Here is a 9,208-nt window from a genome sequence, read left to right as displayed (position 1 = left end):
TATAGAGATGCTGCAGTCTACAAATGTAAAATGAGAGGTGCAAACCAGAGGTGTCTTTCAAAATGCCAAATTAAAAAAACACTGATTTCACTGGGAGAAGAGAGGGGAACACTAAAATCAGTTGGTTACAAACAGAGTAAGATTTGGCTAATAACATTGCATCTTCTCTATATTTTATAATGGACGGATATTGTAGCTCAGCCAAATTATTTTCTCTCTTCCTACCCATGCCTGCTGTTGTATCTGTGTTCTTTAATACAGATGTTCAGCAGAAACAATGCAACTGTCCAAACAATAACTCCAGCCATCCATTCAGCAGTCAATGTGTTTGGCAGGGGAGGCTAGATGCAACGGGGAAGTTGTGAGTCCTTCTGCCTTTACCTCTCTATTTATATACATTCCAAAGTTCATGCGCCTTCCTACCCCTGCCCAGCCACCAAGTACATCTGAGTAGAGCAAAGTGAGAAGTTGGTTTCTCATATTTTTTGTGGACTAGAGGTTTGTTTCAGGATCCTGCCAATACTAACACAAACTCGAACTTAAAAAAAAAAAAAAAAGATATAATGTGCAGTCCTGGTTGCCACCATCTCCCTGACAGAATTCCAGGGACTCCTGGAATTCATGCCAATTACACCCTGTTAGGGATGTGTTTGGAGCAGGTTTTTGAGCTGAATCTGTTTTTCCTTTTCAGATCCTTGAAGTTGTCTCAGGTGAAGCAGAGCAGTTAAAGGATTGGGGTAACACAGTGTCTCTTACCAAACCACTAACACTTTCCTTCCACCATATCCATGCATTTTGTTGAGCAAATTTTCCCAGCCTTCAACATCAATTAGGGGCTACAGACAGAAAATCTTCAGAGTGCAGGATGCCTCCAGCCTTTCAGTGTTCCTTGCAGTTTTTGCTGCCTTCCCAGGATCAGGGTAGTGTTTCTAGGTGCAGAATATTGAAGAATAGCCCTTGAAAGATGCAAACGGGGGGGGGGGGAGGGGGTGTTTGCTATCTTGCTGTTTCCCACAACTGGAATCAGAAAGCAGAGACATCCAGAACAGCAGAAGAGAGAATGTGAGAAATTGCACCTTTCTCTCTGTCACCTCTACCTATGCTGTGACTAAAATGTACATTGGTGCTCAGTGCAATCATCCTTACCAGCAATTTTTATCCTTTCCTTAGTTGTGATCTCAGGATGTGCTGCATTGCAGGTTCTGCAGTCAAGCACTCACATTTCCTTACAACTAAGGCTTGGTAAGGGAGGCAGAGGAAGGTTGTGACTCAGTTAAAATGCAAGTGCCTTATGTGAGAGCTGACCCTCTAACTCAGCTTCTCCTGTGCCCTAAGACTGAGAGAATTAACCCAAATATTTTCTCTGCCATTGTGCTGTGGAAATAAACTGAATGTGAAAAGCTACAGCACCTGCAAGCAACATCCTTTTTCTTTCTAGAGACATCCCTTAAACCTAGGGCTCCTTAAACTTAAAGAATTCTGTTGGGTGCAACCATCTCTCTTTCATAGCTTTTAACATTAAGCCTGAGAAAATGCCTTCTGAGCCCCAGCATCTGGCCAGAAGCTGCAGGGAAAAGCTGTGGCTGTGAGGGAAAGGAAACTGAGAAATGCTTGAGGTTGCAGCAATGTTTGTTTTGAATCACAGGATACCTTAATGACCCTTCAGGACACTCAGTACTTTAGGTCTTTAAAATTTTTGACAGCAGCCTCAGATGTGCAGCCTGTCAGCATGGCTCAGTAAGGTTGTAACACTGCTCTCAGCTGGATAGACTATGACTTTCCTTATTCCCACTCAAATATGAAGCTTGCAGAGGAGCTCTAGCTGCTATGCAGTGCCAGCAAAGCAGCTGAGAGCTACCTGCCTGCCCTTTCCTTGCAGCACATGGCACCATGGAGCACTCCCTGGCAATGGGCAGGATTGTCTCTGCTCAGAGATCTCCAAACAGGCATGGGCAGCAGCCCCACAGAAATGATTGTGGTGTTTCTTCAAGGTCCTGCTCAGGAGGCTGTGTCAGGTGGGATTTGCCAATAAAACAACTAACAATGCTCCAATGGAAGGGTCTTGTAGAGCTTTATGTGTCTGAGTGTTCAACAACCACATGTGAAGCACTGCAAACAAAGCTCCTGGATACAAGGAGCACTCAACATGTCGGTAGGGAGAAGAAAACCTTTTTCTATTAACAAGAAAGTATCATAATCTCTTTAAAAGCCATAAAAGCAGTGACAACATGAGGTTCAGAAAAAACTTCATTCCTCTCTAGAGTATCCTCTGTGTCCTTTGTGTTCAATAGGTTTTTCCACCTGAAGAACTCATTCTCTCCGGGCTTCTCTGAAGAGCTGCTGAAGGCTCAACATAAGGTTTGTGTGAAGAGTGTGTGGGTTGTGTGCAGTGCTCAGGCTAATTGCTGCCCCTGAAGCAGCTGGGAGGGGGTGGCCACAGAAGAATAGTAAATGAAGGTAGTCCACAAAGATTAGAAAATGTGATAATCACTTGATTTGTCAGGAGTAGAATCAGGAAATTTAAGCAAATATCTCAAATTCATTATTATTTCCTTCGACAAGCAAAATTTCAAAAGATATCTGGCATGTACCCCTCTCCCACCTTACAGAGAGGAAAACATCTCTTGCGTTACTGCTGGCTTTTGTTTCACTATTTTCTTCCTATTTTAAACATAAGAAGCAAACCCCAAAATTTCACAAGCTCTTGAGTACTGCACAATGCCTGCCTTATTTCTTTTCATGCATGGTGTCATGGCAACAGGAGGAATTCAAAATTAATTATAATGCAGGCAAGATGGGCTCTACTTGTATTATGTTTGATTTAGCTTGGCCTCCTGATTTATTTTTGACAAAGCAATATCAGAGGTGCTCTTTGCTACTACGGATTTTTCTTTGTCTGGTAAAGATCTTGTAGTCAATAATTTAAATATGTAGCAAGCTGCCAATGAAAACTGAATTATTACAGAGAGATGAGACGAAAAATATTCAAAGGGAAAAGCAGGAAGAGGTAGTAAGTGATTAAGTGAAACAGATCTTGTTAAACTTTAGTAAATTCTAGGAGTAAAACAAAGCATGCTCTTTTTAACAGGAACAGCTCTACAACTATTACTGTTATCAATTTCCCTAAAAAGATTTGATTTATGACTTATTAATCAGATATAAGAATGTGTTTCATCTGAGAAATGCTCAGTACCTGCTTTGATATGGTGATGCCTTAACCTGAAAGATAACTTGATGGTACACAAAGGGAACTCAATAAAAAATCAGTTAGACTTTCCAGCCTAACAAGTGTTTTACTTCCTCATTCAAAGTCAAAGTACTAAATTCATTTTTCTCTTCTGCTCTGCATTGCTAAAGGCTCATGTATCATATAGCTTTTATATAGAAAGGACCAAATTCAATTTTTAACAATTAGATAGAATTCTTTCACCTGGAAAGCCATTTCTGGTTTGCCAGCTCTGGCAAACCTGCAAATCTGTACCAGCAAGTCTATTTTGCACTTCCATCTGCAGGCATACTGTGCATCCTGTGAAGGACCAAATGCAGACAGAGAGACCCTGCAGCAGATTCCTTCAGCCTGTGTTCTGCATAATGCAGAAATAGTTCCCGTGTGATGTGTGAGTGACCCATTTATGAGGCAGCTTCTGGAAAATCATGGGAGGTGTAAAGGCAATAATCATAAAGAAAAAGAAAGTTCTGGATTATCTATGTCCATCTTTTTTGTCTTTTGAATGATAAACATCCATGTCTGCAAGTTTTCATTCACTATGAACACCAGAACCAATGTTTTATAAAAATCCACCCCCCCCCAAAAAAAATCTGAGATATAGCACAATCTCCAAAAGTAGGATTTTGGAATAAATAATAGAGACAACAAGGTGTTGAATTTTATTTTTTGTTTTGTACAAAATATTTTGCATGAATCTTATTTCCTTTATGCCAAATCAGTCTGACTTAAGTGTTCCAGGTATAAGGTACCCAGAAACAACCTACCACTGACTAAACAGAATACTCTTTTTTTTTTTTTTTTTTAATGAGAAAGGGAAATGCTTTTTTTATTGGCAGGAAAAACTATATCTATCTTGGAGGGCAAGAAACCCCCTAACAGCTTATATTCAGATGTCACATTGCATTTAGTTCTTGACTTAGTGAAGAGTAAAAGAGATCTTTAACTGGGTTGATTACCCACAGAAGTTATGCTCTCAGCAGTCCTGAAGCTTGTGAACATCACTGTTGTTCAAGCCTTTGCATGCAGTGAGAGCTACTTGGAGGACAGTTTGATCTAAGTTTCTCCTCACTTATTTACCCCTGGGGTCTCAATACAATTTCCAGAGCTATTGTACAATATGCGCAGATGATAAAATTCCAGAAGCTAATGCCTTCCCAGACTGGCATCAGGGATCAGTGGTATTGCATAAATAACCTCTGGATATTGTGACTAATTTCTGTCAGAACAACAGCTAACTCATTGCAACAACTGAGAAACAACATGTGGGAAAAGCAGCAACAAGCACTGAACAACGTCTTGACATGTCCTCCATGCAGTCCTGAGGCATTGATCCACTTACCAGATGGGAGAGACAAGTCAGGCACATTTCCTGGTTCTTTGGGTTCACATATGGAGCATCAAAGAGGTGAACTCATATTTTTTTGGAAACAGAAAATTACTCAGTTCAACAGAAATATCTGGGGTGTAGACACTTCCCCAAGATGCAGGATGAAAATATTCTGCTATGTGATACCACTTCTGTTTCAGGTTTCTGGAAAAATTTGTGAGGTTAAAGGAGAGTGGGTAAGAGACAAAAAAATAACCAGATTTACTAGACCACAGTTACTCTGAGGAGTAGTGCTTTCCTTGTGGCTCTCTTTCAATGTTTTGAATCTGTACTACCTGCAGCCAGCACTGGTTACAGATTATACTGGAGGATAACATCTGAATTGCTCTAGCATGTTTTCAGATAGTTCCACAACTTGCTATTGGCACTTATTTTGGGTATTGTTTTAAATTTCTCTGTTTCTTTTATGCATGGTGATAATGAGACACAGATTTTGTTCCATACTGACTGGCAAGCAGGCAGCAATCAAGAGTCCTGATGTGTACCAGTGAACCCTTTCTCCCAAAATGCCCCCAAAACTGTCACTTCTGAAAAATGTGGTCCCAGCTAGCAAAAGAGTGAGACCTTGCAGGCAGCTGAAGAGAGGCTGTCTGTTTAATCCATAGCAAAACAGAAGTGGGAAAGCAGTAGGAGCTCAGTAACTTCCTGGATATGAACAATGTTATGTCAGCTGAAAAATTGGCAAAGCAGATTCATGTGGGGGCAAGGACAAAAGCTTAAAGTATAAGGGGAGAATTGTCCAGCAGAGTACAAGAGGATGCTGTACTTAATAAAAAAAAGGAAACACACCACAGTGTAATTAAAAACAAAGCCAAACTACCACATAAGCCCATCATGTAAATAAAACTGAAAGGAGAAAAAAACCACGAAATCAAGAAAGTGTGAAACATTTATGTGAAAAGACATGCATACTTTATTTCATAGAATGCCTGTGTAAAAAACTATTTCTACTGTGTTTAATAAACTGTCTGCGTAGAGAAGTGCATATCAGGGTTAGTTTACTTCTGCTATGCAGATCTGCTCAAGGCAGGACTGCTGGCAGGACACTTCCCTTGATGGCAGCAGCATTGCCACCTGGCTGAGCACAGACTGGCTTGCCTTCCTTCAGCACTCCAACCAGGGTCACTGAAGAGAGTTATTTTTCATAATCCTACTGTGCGACTGTGTTCACAGGGGTCTTAGGATGAGGGAATAGATGAGGATCTGACTCTATGTTTCAGAAGGCTTGATTTATTATTTTATGATATATATTATATTAAAACTATACTAAAAGAATAGAAGAAAGGATTTAATCAGAAGGATAGCTAAGAATAGAAAAAGAAAGAATGACAACAAAAGCTACTGTCTCAGACAGAGAGTCTAAGCCAGCTGACTGTGATTGGCCATTAACTAGAAACAACACTATGAGACCAATCACAGATCCACCTGTTGCATTCCACAGCAGCAGATAACCATTGTTACCTTAACAAAGGTTAACATTACGTTGTTAACCTTTGTTCCTGAGGTCCCTCAGCTTCTCAGGAGGAAAAATCCTAAAGAAAGGATTTTTCATAAAAGATGTCTGTGACACTACTGGGCAAGTTCAAGGGCCAAACCTTGTAATACTGTAGTTTTAGCTTCTTATACCTTAACATTTAATGAGAGTTAGATTAGTATAAAGAATGATGAAGTGGTTCCAAAGGTGTCCATGGGAAATTCTTCTCAACCACAGGGAATAATACTAAATGAAAAGAGTTTGGAAATTGAGAGGAATTTGACCTTGGCAGAAGGTGGACTGAAATCAGGGACTGGCCCCCTTTCAAGGGTATTTTTCCAGTCAGTATTTTCCTGCCTAAGTTAGAGGTTAAGCAATCCTAGTAGGAAGTTGGTGGGAGCCAGAGACACCATTCTCAACCAAACAATGTGCTACTGATGAAAGGGTCAAATCCCTCAGGAGACAGGGCTGGAAACTGCTGCCTTTTGTAGACTAGACATTTAGTTAGCAGTCTTTGCTGGCTTTGCTCATAGTACCTGAAATCCTTCCAAAGAAACACACTTGTATTACCCCTTTGCAAAGTTTCTAACCCTGATTTTCCCATCCTTTCCTTCTAAGAACATTTTGTTGTATTCAGTGTTGCGAGCAAATACTGCCACCAGTCAAGAAATTGACCCAAAAGGTAATCACAGAAATCATTTGTTTTATATTATTCAGCATCTTCTCTTCCTTTTACTTTTTTTCTATGAAACAACCAAATCATTAAGTATCTTGAAGAAACTTCTGTTTTTTAAAAACAATGAAGGAATCTACATCAAACAGCAGTGATGGCTCTAGTAGTGGTGGCAAAACATGCAACAAAACCTTGCAGTAACACAGCAAGTTTCCATCCCAATTTAGTCTGGGGGCTAGGATATAAATAGCAACAGTGAAAATGTGTCCAAAAGAAATAAAGATTTACAAGACAGCCTTATTTCTTCAAAATCTTTTACTCTCTTCCTTTTAAATGCATACATGCAAATTTCTAGCATTTACATTTGGTGGGCTTATTTACTAAATTCTTCAAAATTATTCATTCATTCCTTTCACAAAGCTGTAATAAGGAGCCCAAAACTGAGTTTCTCACACTGATTCTCACTTTTTTTGTGTCACCCAAACTGGATGTCTGTGATTTAGAGCAACGCAGCAAAGCCTCCTATTACATCCAACAGAAAGAAACAGTTCCCTCCAGAGGAGGCTTATCTCACAAGTTATGCAAGTTTTAGACTTGTGTCTAGGTTGGTATCTAAAAAAAGTGAGATGAGTTTAAATGCTCCCTCTCTCAGTCCACTGATGTTGAAGAACCATGGGGTGGTTTCCCACAGCCCAGGCAAGCCTGACAGAACGTTTTTCTCCTCCCAAGAACCAACACTAGAGCTTGTGGGAAACTTTTCCACATGTGCATTTGGGCAGCCCCTTGGAAGTATCACTGTAGTCACTGTAAAATTGCAGTCCGAGAGGAATAAGTTTTAGCTGCTTAAACTTCCTGAGATAAATTTGTTTCTGAGAAGTTCTGTATGGTTTTTTTTGTGGAACTGGTTAGAGGGTTATGTTCCTGGCTGCCTGCTACAGAGGTTGTTTCTTGTTTCTGAGCTGACAGGATAAACTTGCTGTTTTCAAGTGTTATTTCTGTGGGAGAAAAAGAGTCTAGAAATCTCTTGGGTAAATGCAAACAGCATGTTGAACATGCTCTGTATTCCAGCAATTGAATTCCTGAGGGAAGTACCTGACAGTGGAGAAATTAAAACAGTGAACTTGATGCAGACATACATGGGAAACTCAAAGTGAATTTGATTAAGAGTGAAAATGCAAATAGTTAAGTTTTTGTGCCTGTTCTGAACTGTGATTAGAAACAGTCATATGAGTTGTCTGTGGGGGGCACTTGCTTAAACCCACCTAAAATGCATGGGGCCATCTTGGCGACTCTTCTGTTTATAGCTGTTCGTATCTACCAGATTTGCAGTTGTACCTTTTCCACATAGCAGTTCACTACTTCATAAATCCAGGTGTGGTCCACATATCAGAAGATCCATATCAGGATGTTCACATTTTAAATCAATACAGTTTTGGGTAATATTCCTTCTTTCCATTCTCTTCTCTCTTCCAGCATAACTGCAGAACCCTGGTGCCAGAAGCCATATGTCTTCACTTTGAATACTTCTATGTAGTCTATAGTCCCCTCTGGTTTATTGTTTCTGACTGATCTTTGTTTTTAGAGCAATTCATCAGTTTAAAAATAGATGGGTGTGTTACTTTCAAAAATTGCAATGAAGGATGAATGCTTTGATGTTTTCTTATTGAAAAATCCTAAATAATCATTCTTTGTATGGTGTGACTCTAAGACTCGCTTAACACAAGTTAAGCAATTTGGGCTGTTTGATATTCCAAAATAATATTTTATAATGAAAATGAAGTTCAAAAAATGCAGGTCAAACTAAATTCCCTTACTGTTACCATTATCATATTTTTGGCAAGTCTTACCTCTTAATGTATTTTGGCTGAAATTAAGTTTTGCTTATGTCTTATATTTGCTTTTGTTTGAAAGCATAATCTCCGAAATCTGAAGGCCACCACCAATGATATTATTTCTGGAGTAGTAAGACCTAGGATGAAACCTCTATTTTTTTTTTTTAATCTTATATTTTGTGCTCTAAGTCCCTTCCTAACTCAAAGTGACAAGGTTCTGAGTATCAGAATGAAAATGAAAAGTTTATATTTTAGTCACTCGGTCTGTGGATTCTATAATTAGTGGCCTTCAAGGCTACTGAAGTATATGCAGCATTTGAGAAAGGTTCTGCAACATCCCCCACCAGAATCTGAGTTGAGCAAATGAGATGTCTGGGGAATACACCCCAGCTCCTGGCTGCACAGGGAAGATATGTGCCTGTATGAATAGTGGAAGGGATTTCATCAGCCCTCTTCTGTTTGGGCATTTCATTTAAAATCCAGATGATGAAAAATATAGATATTTATGATATTTATAGATATGTATAGATATGTATAGATTTTTATGATATTCATAGATAGTCATGGAGTAATTTTAAAATAGGTACATTACATGGCTAAATCAAAGATTATC

Source organism: Melozone crissalis, unplaced genomic scaffold, assembly GCF_028551555.1.
Source record: "Melozone crissalis strain CALT ecotype California unplaced genomic scaffold, PUWL_Pcris_2 ptg000027l_1, whole genome shotgun sequence".
Taxonomy (NCBI): domain Eukaryota; kingdom Metazoa; phylum Chordata; class Aves; order Passeriformes; family Passerellidae; genus Melozone; species Melozone crissalis.
The sequence above is the reverse complement of the archived record's forward strand: the minus strand, read 5'-3'. Positions refer to the sequence as shown.